The sequence below is a fragment of the Trichomycterus rosablanca genome, chromosome 3 (assembly GCF_030014385.1).
Source record: "Trichomycterus rosablanca isolate fTriRos1 chromosome 3, fTriRos1.hap1, whole genome shotgun sequence".
Lineage (NCBI taxonomy): Eukaryota > Metazoa > Chordata > Actinopteri > Siluriformes > Trichomycteridae > Trichomycterus > Trichomycterus rosablanca.
Window position 1 is genome coordinate 17,811,204 of NC_085990.1, and position 19,562 is coordinate 17,830,765.

The 19,562-nt window shown below is 40.7% G+C and overlaps 1 protein-coding gene across 1 annotated transcript in view; it reads right to left on the minus strand.

Moving 5' to 3' along the window:
* Positions 1–19,562, minus strand: part of LOC134310347 (small conductance calcium-activated potassium channel protein 3-like) — a 132,339-nt gene that overhangs the window by 39,675 nt on the left and 73,102 nt on the right. The window lies entirely within an intron of this gene.

Here is a 19,562-nt window from a genome sequence, read left to right on the forward strand (position 1 = left end):
CACACACACACACACACACACACACACACACACACACACACACACACACACACACACACACATACACACACATATAGGTCTAGTAACGTTAAGCAGGTTACACAGATTGCTGTGCACTCACTGTATATTTTGATTACATGTATTCTGATATTTCACTGACTTTTAGTTTTTTAATATTTTACTTAACAAAAATATTGTCGTGTTTTTACTTTCGATATCACCGCACTTTACTGCTAGCATTAGCCACTTGCTACTGTGAAGGTCGGCTCACCTAGCCGCTGCGAATGCTGCTTGTCCGGCGGAGATGCTACGGGTCTTTTGCTGCGTGCGTTGGTGGAGGTGTGGGAATAAAGGCACACGACAAGGTAGAGTTCACTTTAACTGTTTAGTCAGGACTTCAGTGAGCGTTGCAACACTTTAGACTGCCTAGCTCCAGCCCCCGAACTACCTATTGAGTTCAATGCTGGAGCCTTACGGCGAGTCTCATATACAAAACTAACTGCAGAACGTCCGAACGCACATGTATAAACCGGGTGCTGCATTCTGACTGGCTGAGCTGAATGTCACTCACACTCACACTCACCCCACTGCTGCGTTCTCTTCACTGGCTCCCTGTAGCTGCATGCATCCAGTTTAAAACACTGATGCTCGCCTACAAAGCAAAAAATGGACCAGCCGCAAGCTACCTTTGTGGTCTAATAAAACCTCGCTCTGTACAACGCAACCTCCGAGCCACTAGTCTCGCCCGGCTTGATCCTCCACCCAGGACTCGAGGAAGACAAGCATTAAGGCTCTTCTCTGTACTGGCACCCAAGTGGTGGAACGAACTTCCTCTGTCTGTCCGAACATCTGAGTCTCTTGCTGTCTTTAAAAAACGATTAAAAACCCACCTCTTTATTACGCACTTAAGCTGACTTGTACTTACTTACTAACACACTTTTCCATTTCTTAAAAAAAACAAAAAAACAATTTGGTTCTAACAGGTTTTAGCAGATTTGTGTTCTTGGACTGTTGTTTACTTGTAGAGTAAGGTAATGTTCACTATGGAAGCACTTCTGTAAGTCGCTCTGGATAAGAGCGTCTGCCAAATGCCGAAAATGTAAATGTAAATATCGCCGCTACAATATTGTAATATAATAATAATGACCTGGCGAATGCTGCCAATTGGGGGCAGTGCGGTACCGGGTTGATTTCATGTCGTTAAAGATACTGTTGACCTTTTCCTCTACATGCTTGTATTAGGCTGGGTATTCAGCCCTGACAGCCACCAAAATGAAACTTTTTAGAAGACTATGTGCTAAAATAAGCACTGCTTTTGTCTCCTGTGCTACAACCAACTTATCTCCAGAACACAGGCTTAAATTAATAATCAGTTAACATTTAGAATTCCATTCATATTTGATGGTTTTATATTATAGGCTCCAATTAGCATTTCTTGCTATAGCTCATAGAGGTAAACTCCCATCCATAGGTCATTAATTGTGCTCAGGTTTGTGTCTGTAAAAAGGCTGGTGTTCTCTGTCCTCTTTGAAAAGTTCCTTGGTGACGAATCGCTGATGGTCGCTCATGTTTTGTCTTCTTAATGGCACGTAGAATGGAATCCTGTTGTCGCTCAAGGGTGTGCACTAACCAAGAAAAGCTTGTACACAGTAAACCAAGTGATTCACTAGCTTTCTCAGCATCACATTCCAAACAGCACCTAGTCCCTTTAGGACGTCTTTCCACCAGATTGTGGGCATTCAGTCGAAAATGCATTTGTGAGGTGTAAGAACATCAAGAAATCTTGGTGCTCAGATCCTCTACTCCAGTGTCATTTACTGCTATGAGTTTTAGAGAAAGATCCCTGCAAAACCTCAGTGCACACAGGAAGAGTATCATTACACACAGGCAGTCAGAGTAAGCTTCCAGTTTATTGTATGAAGGAGGGAGAGAACAGGTGTATGTGAGAAAGTCCAAACTTTTAATGGTAGAGCACAAAGAGAATTATTTACAAGCATGGCCCAAAACTAAGTTAATGGTTAGGGGTGTTGGGGTTGTTCACATTTGAAGGGGCAACAAAACCTGTTAAAACAGGTGCTGTGGTTAGCTGTAACTGAAATGAACATATGTGATGTAACAGATGTCAGAGGAGAAGGACAAGTTACCAAATGTTTATGGACATTGGTCAGTAAGCACTCCAGCTCATTTTAAATAGGTGTTTAACCCTTTAAGATTCTGAGCTTACTTTGAGTCAAAATATTTGGGTAAAAATGAGCTGTATTTAAATAAGCTTGTTGGGCCATATCTACTCCTTGGTTGACATGCGCCCCCTTCCGTGTGCCGACCTTGAACTTGCGCCCGCTTGACAAGCTAAAATAATATGAACAATATAGTATTATTATATTATAAAATAAAATGATATAATTAACGATGCAATTTTGCCGATTGAAATATTTACTTCAAAAAGATAATACATGCCGCTCAGGTGGCGCAGCGGTAAAAAGAAACGCGCTGCAACCAGAGCTGGATTCTGAGAAGCGTGGTATCGAATCCAGCCTTGCTTTACCGGTTCGAAGCTGAGTGGCTATATGAGCAACGATTGGCCGGTTGCTCATGTGGGGGGTGGGACAAAGAACCGGATGTGGGTCTCTCTGTCAGAATGCGATTGCGTTCTCTGCCGGCTGATTGGAGGCGCTTACACAGAGATGGGAGAGGGTGCCCTTAGGGTGTGTCTCTCCGCATGCAACGCTAGGTGGTGCCAAACTCGTCAATGTGTGGGTGGCAAAGATGCATCTGGCTGCTGCTCGTGTTTCGGAGGGGATACGGGTTAGCTTCAATCACCTCGGTCAGGGCAGGGTTCGGCATAGACAGAGAGGAAGCATGATGCTAATTGAACAATTGGATGCGCTAAAAGGGGAGAAAAAGGGGTAAAAAAAAAAATTATAAAAAAAAATAAAAATAAAAAGATAATACATCTCGATCTTATTCAATGCGCCGGTTGAGCCTGTTTGTGCGAGCACATTATAGAAATACGTGGTTCAATATCAGTTACAGCTAGTTGTAAATCGTAAGCAGTACTTGCTTTTAATGTAGATGAGAGCAGAAAACGTTACTTCACAGAGCCAAGTAGAGGCAAGTACATAATTGCTAAGTTCGCTGGTTCAGGGTACTCTGCTTTAACTGTTTGTTTATGTTTATTAGGATTTTAACATCATGTTTTACACTTTGGTTACATTCATGACAGGTTCCTCAGTTCACAAGGTTAAATCAAACACAGTCATGGGCAATTTTGTATCTCCAATTCACCTCACTTGCATGTTTTTGGACTGTGGGAGGAAACCGGAGCTCCCGGAGGAAACCCACGCAGACACGGGGAGAACATGCAAACTCCACACAGAAAGGACCCAGACCGCCCCACCTGGGGATCAAACCGAGGACCTTCTTGCTGTGAGGCGACAGTGCTACCCACCGAGCCTCCATGCCACTTGCTTTGACTGAAAGAAAACTCAGGTGTCAGAACAAGTCTGACTTGGCTACCACTCTGTGGTTATAGCCAGTTTAATAAAGCCGCCGGCAAGTAAGGAAAGTAAGTCACACAAAATGCTCCAGTAGCTGGTGTTTATTTGATATCGCAGCATTCATTAATAACAGTAAAAATGGAGAGAAACTCAAAATGTGCACAAGCTTCGCTTCATACGAATCGACTCCTAAATCACTCAGAGCAATACTGTGAACAGAGCATCTTCCACTATACACGTCAAGTCAAGTCAAATTTATTTGTATAGCACTTTTTACAATGGACATTGTCTCAAAGCAACGTTACAGACTCCAGGACCAACAGACCAAAACCCATGTTGAACAAGCCGAGGGCAACAGTGACAAAGAAAAACTCCCTTAAAATTACAGGAAGAAACCTTGAGAGGAACCAGACTAAGCAGGGACCCATCCTCTTTGGGTGGCCTCTCTTAAAGACACACACATGTCCTATAACAGCAGTCATTGTTTTTGTCACCGATTTATCTTCAGTTAGCCCTATTTTTAAGTTTTGCTAGCCAACGGACCTTTTTTTTTTTTTTTTAGACTGAACTGGATAACATTAAGTGTACAGGTGTGTGTGATCAGCGAGACTAATCAAATATGTCTCCTGTGGGTGAAAAATGAATTGCTTTAGTTTTAGAAGTAAAAAAACAACCTTGTAATGTCACACCCCCCTGGACAGGTATTCCACAGCTGGAAAACCCCTGTTCTAACCTATATGTTAACTTAAAACTAGCAGCTGAAAAATAATCCATGAGAGCTGCATCATTTTTATGCTCATTAACATACTGAGTGCACTAGTAAACAAATATTAATTGTTTGTTGTTGGTATAGTCCCAAGAAACTTAGAAATGCCAACTACTGGAGTTCCTTCACTTTAAAAACTCTTTAAACCGCGTCTTTATGGACCCTGTTCTGTGTACAGGGGTACAGTTCTGCTGTAGGAGGGACAGGTCTTACCTAAGCTGTTTCCACAAAGTAAGAAGCATCTCATGTATTTAAAATAATTAATTATACACACCTATTAGCCTTTGTTATAGCTAAAATGCTTATACAGTGGTACCTTGAAACTCAACGTTAATCAGTTCTGGAACTGGCGTTGAGTTTAAAAGGTGTTGAGTTTGTTTATACACTGAAAATAACACAAATGTAATATAAAAGCACTGAAATAAAAAGCTGATTCTTACGTATCAGAACCCCAAGATGTATCACAAAATCCAGCTAAACACAGATACATGTGGACGCTTTCGGAGCAAACCTGATTCCACACAAATGCAGATTCGTCTCATATGCACACTTTGCTGACATTTTAATGTATCGCTGAACAAAGTGGCTGTTTTTGGCTGAGTTTAAGGGAAACGTTGAGTTTAAGGGTACAAATTGCTCGACGAAGGGCGTTGAGTTTCAAAGATTTTGAGTTTAGGGGACGTTGAGTTACAAGGTGCCACTGTATGCAATAACTAGGAGGGCTAATCAACGTACTTCCGACTGTATAGTGTTTGCTCATAGTGCAGTGTTACTTTTGCCATTAAAAAGTTGTTTATGTCTTTTACACGTAATAAATAGAAGCCAAACACTGTAAAAAGTTGGAGCTGTGAGGAAATGACTTCAGACAAGTGTTCCATATGATTAGATCATTTGATCTTTTAAAGCCAGTCGATGGGAGCTTAACTGCCACTGTTGCAATTTCACAGCGCTGTGCCATTATGCTGTGTACACAAATAATGGCTGTTTATGAGTACACAGGGGGTATACTGTATTCCCATAATGTGAGACAATTCAGGACAACAATAAACCCTTTTTACGAGGTTCTCATTTTCTTCAACATGTTAATTTTTCATTATCCATAAACACTCATTTTAATCACAGTGATAGTGGGTCCGGGGCTCATAAAGGAAACACTAGGACAGTCCTTAGCTTATTTGCATACACTTAGGAGTAATTTAGGAAATTACTGCAAGCAGCTAGCAAAGAACTGCATGAACCAGGGAAACTGCAGACCTCAAATATTTGGAGCAGAATTGACCAAAGAGACATTGGTTCACAGCTCAATACAAAACATCTTAGCAAAAGTGGCCTAAAGGCTCCCTGCACTGGGTTACAGCTGTTCCTTTCATGATAAAGATTACTGATTAACGAAAAGCCTCATATAACTCTACATCCAGAGGTGTTTTGCAGGCAAGTTCTCATGTTCTGAGAGCTTTCGGCTACAGTGAAGTTAGTCCTTTGGTTAGTGAAATCTTCCTCGAATAGATGCGTCCATAGTGAAGCAGTATAACAGGTCTGGACAACCACATGTCACAGTTTGTGCTGGCATTTCTATTCCAGGACGACACCAGCAATAGGGCACTGGGCCAAATGTAGGTGGTGGATGATTCTCAGCACTGCAGTGACAATGACATGGTGGTGGTGTGTTAGTGTGTGTTGTGCTGGTATGAGTGGATAAGACACAGCAGCGCTGCTGGAGTTTTAAAATATCGTGTCCACTCACTGTCCACTCTATTACACACTCCTACCTAGTTAATCCACCTTGTAGATGTAAAGTCAGAGACGATCGCTTATCTATTGCTGCTGTTGGAGTTGGTCATCTTCTAGACCAGGGGTCACCAACCTTTTCGAGACCAAGAGCTACTTCAAGGGTACTGATTAATACGAAGGGCTACTTGATTGATACAAACTTCCTGAATAACATAAAGTTGCACGGTTCACCTTTAATGATATTATTATTATTATTATCAATATTCATATACAGTGGTATGTAAAAGTTTGGGCACCCCTGATATTTTTCATGATTTTCCTTTATAAATCATTGGTTGTTTGGATCAGCAATTTCAGTTAAATATATCATATAGCAGACGAACACAGTGATATTTGAGAAGTGAAATGAAGTTTATAGGATTTACAGAAAGTGTGCAATAATTATTTAAACAAAATTAGGCAGGTGCATAATTTTGGGCACCCTTGTCGTTTTATTGATTTGAATACCTTTAGCACTAATTATTGGAACACATAATTTGTTTTGTAAGCTCATTGACCCTTGACCTACATACACAGGTGAATCCAATTATGAGACAGGGTTAAGGTGGCCAATTGCAAGTGTTTCTCCTCTTTGCATCTTCTCTGAAGAGTGGCAACATGGGAGCCTCAAAACAACTCTCAAATGACCTGAAAACAAAGATTGTTCAACATCATGGTTTAGGGGAAGGATACAAAAAGCTATCTCAGAGATTTCAGCTGTCAGTTTCCACTGTGAGGAACATAGTGAGGAAATGGAAGACCACAGGCACAGTTCAAGTTAAGGCCCGAAGTGGCAGGCCAAGAAAAATCTCAGATAGGCAGAGGCGAAGGATGGTGAGAACAGTCATAGTCAACCCACAGACCAGCTCCAAAGACCTACAACATCATCTTGCTGCAGATGGTGTCACTGTGCATCGTTCAACTATTCAGCGCACTTTGCACAAGGAGAGGTTGTATGGGAGAGTAATGCAGAAGAAGCCTTTTCTGCGCACACGCCACAAACAGAGTCGCTTGAGTTATGCTAAAGCACATTTGGACAAGCCAGCTTCATTTTGGAATAAGGTGCTGTGGACTGATGAAACTAAAATTGAGTTATTTGGACATAACAAGGGGCGGTATGCATGGCGGAAAAAGAACACAGCATTCCAAGACAAACACTTGCTACCCACAGTAAAATTTGGTGGCGGTTCCATCATGCTGTGGGGCTGTGTGGCCAGTGCAGGTACTGGGAATCTTGTTAAAGTTGAGGGTCGCATGGATTCCAGTCAATATCAGCAGATTCTTGAGAACAATGTTCAAGAATCAGTGACAACGTTGAAGTTGCGCCGGGGCTGGATACTTCAACAAGACAACGACCCTAAACACTGCTCAAAATCTACTAAGGCATTCATGCAGAGGAACAAGTACAATGTTCTGGAATGGCCATCTCAGTCTCCAGACCTGAATATTATTGAAAATCTGTGGTGTGACTTAAAGCAGGCTGTCCATGCTCGGAAACCATCAAACCTGACTGAACTGGAGATGTGTTGTAAAGAAGAATGGTCCAAAATACCTTCAACCAGAATCCAGACTCTCATTGGAAGCTATAGGAAGCGTTTAGAGGCTGTTATTTCTGCAAAAGGAGGATGTACTAAATATTGATGTAATTTTTCTGTTGGGGTGCCCAAAATTATGCACCTGCCTAATTTTGTTTAAATAATTATTGCACACTTTCTGTAAATCCTATGAACTTCATTTCACTTCTCAAATATCACTGTGTTCGTCTGCTATATGATATATTTAACTGAAATTGCTGATCCGAACAACCAATGATTTATAAAGGAAAATCATGAAAAATATCAGGGGTGCCCAAACTTTTACATACCACTGTATATGAAAAGACTGTCTGATCATACGTTAATGTTAAATATTCCTCAGAAAAACTATTAACAACAATTTACCATGGTAGGAAACAGATATATTTCAACATGTAACATTATTTATCTCTATTAATCTAAATCTGTTTCAATATTTGAGTCAGAGCTATCACAACTCACAACTGATATTTTTGTAAATATCTTTCTTGACAGTTTTGTATGAATGAGCACATTTGTAGCATTTTGATCAAAATCACACCTTTTTTTCCACAAATTATCACTACTGTAGCATTTTTTTAAGGAAATCATTAATAGTCACATCTTCAAATAATGTCCTGTTTGTACTTGTAATGTTTTTTCATAAGTATTTTTTCATGGTAAAACCCGCGTCTCGCTCCTTATCGTAGCTGCGCATGCGTAGCTCTCGTCTCAGCGTTATGCGTACGATATTAAACTCCGTACCAAGACAAGATCAGAGCTCATATAAACATCAAACATTTTTGTTTTTAAAATTTTATATTCAGTTTTATCATTTTCAAATCTACATCAATGCAAATCGTGCTATTGATTAAAAAAGAACAGCAACACAAATACAATTTTTAGACGGAGCTCTATAGTCACTAGTGCTGTTTTAGAACATGCCCTGCGGTTGACTCACGTGGTCCCTGCGGGCGAGTTGATGACTCCTGTTCTAGACCTTCATCAGTGGTCACAGGACGCTGCCTACGGGGCGCTATTGACTGGATATATTTTTGGTTGGTGGACTATTCCACCAACCACCGGGTTTTCCGGTGGTACGCACGCTGAGACTGTAGCCTAGTTGTTTGTTTGTTTGTAGCCATTAGCTAAATAACTTTTTGTATACGTATGTTTTAAACGTTAATCTTTCGCGCGTAGTTGATATAGAGTGTTGTTTTGTCTATCGTAAAAAAGCGCTTGTGTTTACGCTTGTTTACTAACGTAAATCCATGCTTGTGAAAACTTCTGCTACCGGCATCCGAACGAAGCCGGTTTTAGTGTGTTTTGTAATTCAGCGCATAAACATATTATTCATCCAGAATTAAAACCGCTTTCTGTCCGCACGAAGCGCGTTTGTGTTTGTTTGTTTTTGTATTTTAGCGCTTAAACATATTTGCTTTGTGGAGAGTTAAAGCCGTTTTCTGTTCGTAGGAAGCGCGCTCTGTTTATTTGTTTTGTACACCAGCACATAAACACCGTTTTCCTTTAGAATTACAGCCGGTTTTGTCGGAAACAAAGCGCGTTTGTGTTTGTTTGTTTTTGTACTTCAGCGCTTAAACACCTTTGTTTTGTGGGGAGTTAAATCCGTTTTCTGTCTGTAGGAACCGCATTTTGTTTATTTGTTTTGTACACCAGCGCATAAACACCGTTTTCCTTTAGAATTACAGCCGTTTTATCCGAACGAAGCGCGTTTGTGTTGTTTGGTTGTTGGTTTTTGTATTTCAGCTTATCAACGCCTGTTTCGGAATTAAAGCCGTTTTTCTGTGACTACCAGCAGAAGCGCCGGTGAAACCAACATAAACATCAACTCATCAACTTCAACTCATCTTTTAAAGCTAAGTACTGTTATTATGGCCCCAGCAGGAGCTTTATATCCCTGTTCCGACTGCAACATGTTCAGTTATTCCTTCTCCGTGTTTAGTGATAACTTTATATGTGATAAGTATAGATTAGTTGTTAGCCTGACGGAGAAGATCTCAGTGGTAGAAGGGCGCATTCGGGCGTTAGAACAGACTACTACTAGTGAGTGCTTAGATTCAGCTGTAGCAGTCCCGAATGCCAGCAGTTCAAGTACAGAACCCCAGACTCCGGCATTAGAGCCCTCACAGCGGGGCGACTGGGTGACGTCTCGGCGACATAGTCGTAGGGCAAAGCACCGACCATCTCAGTTGCACGTGTCCAACAGGTTTTCCCCACTCAGTGAGCCACCCGCTGAGAAGCCTGTTAATGTAAGTGCTCTGGTTATAGGAGATTCTCAGCTCCGACACGTGCGTATTGCAACCCCCATAGAGACACCAGCAACCATAGTCACCTGTATTCCGGGGGCCAGGGCGCCTGACATCAGAGCAAATCTAAAAGTGCTGGCTAATGCTAATCGTAGATTTTCGAAGATTGTTATCCACGTCGGCACTAATGATGTTCGCTTACGGCAGTCTGAGGTTACTAAGAGTAATGTTAAAGAGGTGTGTGAGTTAGCTAAGTCAATGTCTGAGGCAGTACAACCCCTGGCAAAAATTATGGAATCACCACTCTTGGAAGATGTTCTTTCAATTGTTTAATTTTGTAGAAAAAAAAGAAATCACAGACATGCCACAAAACTATCATTTCTCAAACTGTCAACCCTCTGGCATTAAGAAACAATAAAAAAAGAAACAAATATAATAGTTGTGGTCAGTCACAATTGCTTTTTTTTAGATCAAGTAGAGGAAAAAAATATGGAATCACTCAAATCTGAGGAAAAAATTATGGAATCATTAGAAAACACTGCACCATTATTACTTTGTTGCACCACCTCTGGCTTTTATAATGGTTTAAACTCTATGAGGCATGGAGTTAACTAATGACAAACAGTATTCTTCATCAATCTGCCTTCAACTGTCTCTTGCTGTTGCCAGATCAGCTTTGCAGGTTGGAACCTTGTCATTGACCATTTTCTTCAATTTCCACCAGAGATTTTCAAATGGATTGAGATCCGGACTATTTGCAGGCCATGCCATTGACATTATATGTTTTCTTGAAGGAAAGTTTTCACATCCTTTGCCCTATGGCAAGATGCATTATCATCTTGAAAAATGAAGTCATCATCACCAAACATCCTTTCAACTGATGGAATAAGAAAAGCGTCCAAAATTTCAATGTGGACTTTGGCATTTATTGAAGACCATCTCCCCTGTGCCTTTACCCGACATGCAGGCCCATATCATCAACAACTGTGGAAATTAACATGTTTTCTTTAGGCAGTTATCTTCATAAATTTCATTGGACAGACACCAAACAAAAGTTCCAGCATCATCACCTTGCCCAATGCAGATTCGCGATTCATCACTGAAGATCACTTTTATCCAGTCACCCACAGTCCACGATTGCTTTTCTTTAGCCTACTTTAACCTTGTTCTTTTCTTTTTAGGTGTTAATGATGGCTTTTGTTTGGCTTTTCTGTATGTAAATCCCATTTCTTTTAGGTGATTTCTTACAGTTCAGTCACAGACATTGACTCCACTTTCCGGCCACTTGTTTCTCATTTGTTTTGTTGTGCATTTTCTGTTTTCAAGACATATTGCTTTGTTTTCTATCTTGATGCTTTGATGTCTTACTTGGTCTACCAGTATGCTTCCCTTTTACAACCTTCCCATTTTGTTTGTACTTGGTCCAGATTTTAAACACAGCTTACTGGGAACAACCAACATCTTTTGCGACATTCCACAATGATTTATCTTCTTGAAGGAGTTTTATAATCCTCTCATTTGTTTCAACTGACATATCTTGTGTTGGAACCATGATTCATGACAATCTGCTTTGTGCAACAGCTCTCCGAGGTGTGAGCACTCTTTTTAAACTGAAGAATAATTAGCAAATCTAATCTGCTGCAGATGTTTTGTTTTTAAACTGCAAATTACAGAGTGATTCCATATTTTTTTCCTCAGATTTGAGTGATTCCATATTTTTTTCCTCTACTTGATCTAAAAAAAGCAATTGTGACTGACCACAACTATTATATTTGTTTCTTTTTTTTATTGTTTCGTAATGCCAGAAGGTTGACATTTTGAAAAATGATAGTTTTGTGGCATGTCTGTGATTTCTTTTTTTTCTACAAAATTAAACAATTGACAGAACATCTTCCAAGAGTGGTGATTCCATAATTTTTGCCAGGGGTTGTAGTGTGCTCTGGCCCCTTACCGATTCGACCCAGTGGCGAAACCTACAGCAGGTTGTTGTCGCTGAACCGCTGGATGTCTAAATGGTGCTCAGAAAACTGCATTGATTTTGTAGATAACTGGTCCACCTTTGAGGGAAGGCCTGGTCTTTTGAAGCGGGATGGTGTCCACCCCACGTGGGAGGGTGCTGCTCGCATTTCTTGCAGCATAGGTGACAGGCTTTACCACCGCGTTAGTGTAGCGGCAGATAGTGTTAAATGACTATCCAGAGCCAAGACCAGGCAGCAGACAAACAGGCCTAACCGACTGTCTGCGAGTCGCCATCGGACGTCACCCGGAATCCTTAGGTCACAAACCATTGAGACTGTGTCTGTTTACCGTGGCAGGTGTAAGCCAAAACAAAATCAAAAAGTATGTCATAATAACTAATAGCATCATGAAAACCCTAGTAAGGCTAAACTAAAGTTAGGACTTCTAAACATCAGGTCACTTGCATGCAAAACAGTCATTGCAAATGAAATAATTACAGATAATTGTCTTAGTGCACTTTGTTTAACCGAGACCTGGGCTAGACCTGATGAGTATCTAAGTTTAAATGAAGCATCTCCTCCGGGTTACAGTTATGAACATAAGCCACGTCTTAGCGGTCGTGGTGGAGGAATAGCCACAATTTATGATAAAGACATAGGTCTCACTGTAAAATCATCTCCCATAACAAACTCGTTTGAAGTTCTTATCTCTGACATAACCAATAAATGTTCATCTGATAAAACTAGTATGTTTAAACTGGTCACTGTTTATCGACCTCCTGGTCCTTACTCAGAATTTCTTAACGAATTTGCCGATTTTCTTTCTAAATTAGTCTTATCAACTAAGAAAGCTTTAATGGTTGGTGACTTTAATATTCATTATGAGGATAAGTGTAATCCACTCAAAATTGCGTTTGATTCTATTTTAGAATCCTTAGGCATCACCCAAAATGTAACAGGACCCACTCACCGCTGTAAACATACCTTAGATTTAATACTTACTTATGGTATAAACATAGACAACCTGGAAATTGTACCACAGAATGACGTAATTTCTGATCACTCCCTACTAATTTATGAAGTGTCCCTGTCCAATAATATACAGCAACCACATCGTTTTAAATGTAAGCACACTATTACATCTGCAACTGCAGCAGCGTTCATAAACTGCCTACCAGAATTACCAAATATATCAGCATCAGAACCTAAAGAACTAGATCAGGCAACTCAAAACCTAGAGACCGTACTGCGCACAACCTTAGACAACGTAGCCCCACTCAAAACTAAACTGATTAGGGAGAAAAAACTTGCTCCATGGTACAATGACCACACATGCGCACTTAAACAAGAAGCACGGAAATTAGAACGCAAGTGGCGTCACACTACACTGGAGGTGTATAAGATTGCTTGGAAAGATGCTCTAACTGAGTATAAACATGCACTTATAAAAGCTAAATCTTTATATTATTCGTCCCTAATAGAGAAAAATAAAAACAATCCCAGATTCCTTTTCGAGAAAGTGTCCAAATTAACTAAAAACGTTAATGAAACTGAATCTAATATACCGCCTGACTGTACCAGCGATGATTTTTTAAAATTCTTTAATGACAAGATAGAAAAAATACGACTTCAGAGTCAGAGTGTGTCACCTGTCAATGTTAAGTATGGACTCACTCCGAGCAGCATTGGTGATAATAGTAACGAGTTAATCCAACTAAATTCCTTTAATCCAATCTCCCAAAATGAACTAACTGTGTTGATTAAATCATCTAAGTCATCATCTTGTATACTTGATCCTGTTCCAACTCGTTTACTTAAAGATTTACTCCCAGCTATTGTAGAGCCCCTGCTTACATTAATCAATGCATCCCTTAGCCTTGGGTATGTACCTAAATTGTTTAAAAGTGCTGTTATTAAACCCCTGATTAAAAAACCTAATCTTGATCCACATGTACTAGCTAATTATAGGCCAATTTCAAACCTTCCTTTTGTCTCTAAAATATTAGAAAAAGTAGTTTCCAAACAATTATGTTCTTATTTGAATGAAAATTGTATTCATGAAAAATTTCAATCAGGATTTAGACCCAATCATAGTACCGAAACCGCATTAGTTAACGAGTTGTTAATGTCTTCTGATAATGGATGCGTCTCTTTTCGTGTTCTATTAGATCTTAGCGCAGCGTTTGATACGGTCGATCATAACATTTTACTGGATAGGCTAGAAAATACAGTAGGTGTTAAAGGACTCGCACTCTCTTGGTTTAAATCATATCTGACTGACCGCTTGCAATTTGTTTATGTAAATAATAAATGCTCGGAAACTACAAAAGTAAAGTGTGGTGTTCCACAGGGGTCGGTACTTGGACCGCTATTATTTACACTCTATATGCTTCCACTAGGTGAAATTATTCATAAACATGGCATAAAATTTCACTGCTATGCAGATGACACACAGCTGTATATATCAGCCAAACCAAATGATACTGACACAATCAGTAAGATAGAAGATTGTGTAAACAACATAAAAAACTGGATGTCGTGTAATTTTCTTTTACTTAATTCAGATAAAACAGAGGTTTTACTTGTTGGCTCTAAAGCTCTAAATATAGACAAAGGCGCAGAGCTTGGGGGTTCTTGGTCATAGAAACTTGTGGTGATCAGGGATGTTGGGTTGCTGTCGTTCTGCCTCTCTTGTCCGATCACTCCGGTTTGGGTAGGAGAGGTGGGCGCTGAGGTCCTGTGAAAGCCTTCATGACCTTGTTACCTGCTCGCTCTCCCTTTTAGTTATGCTGTAATAATTAGGGCTGCCGGAGTCTAAAACTCTGTAAAACTGTTTTACTCAACTAGCATTGTACATTATTAACTACATTCTTTGTTGTTTTACTCCAAAGGCATTCTGATGGAAACCTGTTTACCCGCCGAGGTTAAGGATTAAAGTCGAGACTGCCGTGACAACTATGCTGCTCCTGCCGGATGTGACGGGTCTGGCGTAATTGCACCAAGAATGACAAGAAATCACTACAGACTTTATTGAAGACTAGAGCGAAGAACAACTCTATTATTATTTATCTATTTATCTATTTATCTATTTATTACCAGTTATAACTTTTAGATCATTTAATTCTGTGTTCGTATGCTCTGTGTAAATCGTGTATTTATTTAAAGTATCCTCCAGGCCACCCAAGAAGGATGGGTCCCTGCTGAGTCTGGTTCCTCTCAAGGTTTCTTCCTGTAATTTTCAGGGAGTTTTTCCTTGCCACAGTCGCCCTCGGCTTGCTCAACAGGGGTTTTTTGTATCTGTTGGTCCTGGATTTTGTAAAATTGCTTTGAGACAATGTCTATTGTAAAAAGCGCTATATAAATAAAGTTGACTTGACTTCACTATTCTCAATCCAGCAGTGACAGTGAGGTATTTAAAAACTCCATCAGCGCTGCTGTGTCTGATCCACTCATACCAGCACAACACACACTAACACACCACCACCATGCAGTGCTGAGAATGATCCACCATCCAAATAATACCTACTCTGTAGTGGTCCTGTGGGGGTCCTGACCATTGAAGAACAGGGTGAAAGGGGGCTAACAAAGCATGCAGAGAAACAGATGGACTACAGTCAGTAATTGTAGAACTACAAAGTGCTTCTATATGGTAAGTGGAGCTGATAAAATGGACAGTGAGTGTAAAAACAAGGAGGTGGTTTTAATGTTATGGCTGATCGGCGTATTTGAAAACACAGCACTAATGTCCACAAAAGTGCTAAACATGCACATATGATAAACAGTAAAAAGAACATTGTAAATAGATATGTAAATATGTCATGTACAACCTGTAAATAAATATTCAAATTGCTGTAATGTACTACTGGGGAGAAATTTCATTCACCTTGTGTGGTGGAGGAGGTGTTTTTTACTGTGATCGTATAGTGTAAATAGTATCTATTATTCTGAGTCTGCAGTGCTGGAGCATAACTAAGCACTAAAACATAAAACACAGAGAAAAAGGCGAGAACAAAGTGAGCCTCCCTACAAAATAAAGCCTCTTACTCGTGTAAACGGAAAGACGTGGGCCAGCTAGCGAACAATTACTGAACAACTGGTCTTGGTACCAGGTCTCGGTTTTCCAGATTTTGTCCGTTACATCCGAAATCCATTAAATAGAGGTCTGTTAAATCAAGGTTTCACTGTACTAGACAGTTTTTTTTTACGCTGAAACTGTCTTAAAACACTGGTAGAATTCTAACCTGACCTGACCTGACCTAATCCAACAAATAGAGATATTTGTATTAGGAATGAAAGATCACATGACTTTTTTTCAATTTATTTTGGCTATTTCTTGTTGATTCTTTTACTCTTAATTCAGTTACTAAAAAAATCACAGACATAGTCAGGCCAGCTGCCACCTAGTCACCCTGTCCCGTATTTATGGGTTGGCACAGTGGATCTTTCTGCTCCGCATACCTGACTTGGCACAGCTTTACACCCTTCCTGACACAACCCTACTTATTCTATCTGGGCTTGGGACCAGCACTGATGAGTGCATCTCCCGATGGCTTGGTTTGTCAGCCACTCCAATATAGCACAATCACATATATAGCCAATAATGTCTGTGTAGAAGCACAACTGGCTGACAGCACTGCTAAGATTCGAACCCCAGATCTCCCCAGCAGTGGGTGTGGTTTACTGCTACGCTACTGAGCACCTATAATTTTTATAGACACTCTATTGCTACAAGTATGTGTAAACAGTTTAGGAAAGTACCCCTGTGCACCAAGTGAGGTCTGTAAGGACATGACTGAGCTTGGTATGGTGGAACTTCAATGGCCTACACAGAGCTTTGATCTCAATCCCACTGAAGATCACTGGGAACCACCTTTCGACTTAATGACGACGCATTTTCAAACACGCTCATGGTGAGCTGTCCATATACTTTTTAATGTAGTGTTTAGTGTTTTTCTTGGGCCTCGTGACACTTTTGAGTGCTCACGTACCAGAATACACAGTCGGTTTGTACTGTTCCCTAGTTTGCTTTGATTTCTATTATTTAGTGTTTGTAGTTTCTAGTTTTCCGTTCCTCGAGATTAGAACTGGAACGTTATGACCTCCGAGTGAAAAATTTCATTTACACAGCAATCCGACTGCTATTTGGAAACTTGAAGCCCCTTTTTATTACGTTTTAGATCATAAGTCTAAGTGTCAAACTCATTTCTCCTGAGGCATCAATAAATGTACAGTTTGCTGGTAGCCAAGGCATCCAATAACAGTGAAGCAGTGCGCCCATAAATAAAAAAGACGTGTCTGTTAGAATTCGCTGTAATAACATGTTCATTCGATTCTGTTTGATATTTTCCCATGCTGCTATGAGTTATGAGTGTCCAAATGAAAGGAAAAGTCCTGGAGTGTAGGTAGTACTAGCGATAAGCAGCTGCCACCAGTGAGAAAATTAAGAACTACAGGCAACATTTCCTTCTTTTATTTTCATCCAGATTCCTAAGGCTACTGCAAAGTAAATGCTCAGCTTTAGAGTTTGCCAGCCAGGACGTTTTGGAGGGGTTCCGGTGCTTGTTTCTGACTCCTGAAAGTACAGTATATCAGACAAGAATCATTTGAATATTTAACTCATTACCAGGCATAACGTTATGACTACTGACAGGTGACACGAATAACACTGATTATTATCTTCATCAACAGACGAGCTACTGTAGCTCAAATTGCTGAAGAGGGCCAGTGATAGCTCAGTGGTTAAGGTACTGGGCTAGTAAGCAGAAGATTGCCGGTTCAAGCCCCACCACCACCAAGTTGCCACTGTTGGGTCCATGAGCAAGGCCCTTAACCCTCAATTGCTCATCGTGTAAGTCGCTTTGGATAAAAGCGTCTGCTAAATGCTGAAAATGTCAAATGAAAATGTCAAAAAATGTCAAAATGTCAAGTTAATGCTGGTTCTGATACAAAGGAGTCAGAATACACAGTGCACAGTTTGTTGCGTATGGGGCTGCATGGCTGCAGACCAGTCAGGGTGCTCATGCTGAGCCCTGTCTACAGCCGAAAGTAACAATGGGCCAACAGGTGCCAACAAGTGAGCATCAGAACTGGACCACGGAGCAATGGAAGAAGGTGGTCTGGTCTGATGAATCATGTTTTCTTTTACATCACGTGGATGTCCGGGTGCGTGTGAGTCGCTTACCTGGGGAACACATGGCACCAGGATGCACTATGGGAAAAAAGCAAGCCAGCGGAGGCAGTGTGATGCTTTGAGCAGTGTTCTGCTATCCATGTGGATGTTAGTTTGACACATACCACCTACCTAAGCATTAATGCAGACCACGTACACCCTTTCATGGAGACGGTATTCCCTGATGGCTGTGGTCTCTTTCAGCAGGATAATGCGCCCTGCCACAAAGCAAAAATGCTTCAGGGATGGTTTGAGGAGCACAACAACGAGTTTGAGGTGCTGACTTGGCCTCCAAATTCCCCAGATCTCAATCCAATCGAGCATCTGTGGGATGTGCTGGACAAACAAGTCCGATCCATGGAGGCCCCACCTCACAACTTACAGGAGTTAAAGGATCTGCTGCTGACATCTTGGTGCCAGATACCACAGCACACCTTCAGGGGTCTAGTGGAGTCCATGCCTCGACGGGTCAGAGCTGTTTTGACGGTGGTCATAATGTTATGCCTAATCGGTGTATATTCTGTAAATAACTGTCAAATATATGTGGACACATGACCATGAGCTTGTTGGACTTTCTACTCCAAATCCACAGGCATTAATATGGAGTTGACCATAACAGCCTTCTCTCTTCTGGAAAGCTTTTAATGAGATACTGGAGCGTCTCTCATCGATTCACAAAAGCATTTCTGTAGGACAAAAGTCACAGTCAACATTCCAATTTATCCCTAACGTGTTCGGTGCTGTTAAGATTTGGGCTTTGTTCAGCTGAAGTCAATAAAAAGTAGGCGTGTCTGCATACTTTGGCCACATAGGGTATTCATCACCATTCATGCTGAGGGGTACGAGCATGTGATTCTATTGCTTGTTTTTGCAATACAGCATCAAGCCACATTCAGCATGGCTTTGCAGTAAGACAGTGCAGGTGCTAGACTGGTCTGGCTGCAGTATGTCTGGCTGCAGTAGCCCAATATACCAGAATGGAGACCCAAAATGCTGAGTAGCTGAATGTTCATCAAGCAGAAATGGTTCAAATGCCAACCAATTACAAAATGCTGGTAAAAGAAACGGTGATGTAACCGTGGTAACCACGCCCCTTTCATGTGTCTTGCAGCCATCAAAATTTGAATGAGCGTGTATATACAATAAACAAACTATGTTATAAAAACTGAGTTTTCTAAACCCAGAGAAAAATAATAATAATTAAATAAACGAATTTTAACAGGCACATAAACATAAAATTAACATGTCCACAAACGCCCCATGTGGAGGCTTTTACATTCCATCTCGTAAACCACAGTGAGACCAGATTGTCACTATTTTCATTAATTAAGTATATTTTGTTATGTGTTTGTTTTGATGCATTGTTTGTGTTGCCTGGGTCGCAGTAAAAATCACGGACAAATGTGCTCAGGTGGCACAGTGGAAAAACACACTAGCACACCAGAGCTGACATTTCGAACTCGTCTGTTCCAATCTCAGCTCTGCTACCGGCAGGCTGGATGCCTACACGAACAACTAGGGCAGTTGTAGCCCAGTGGTTAAGGTACTGGACTAATAATCAAAAGTTTGCCGGTTCAAGCCC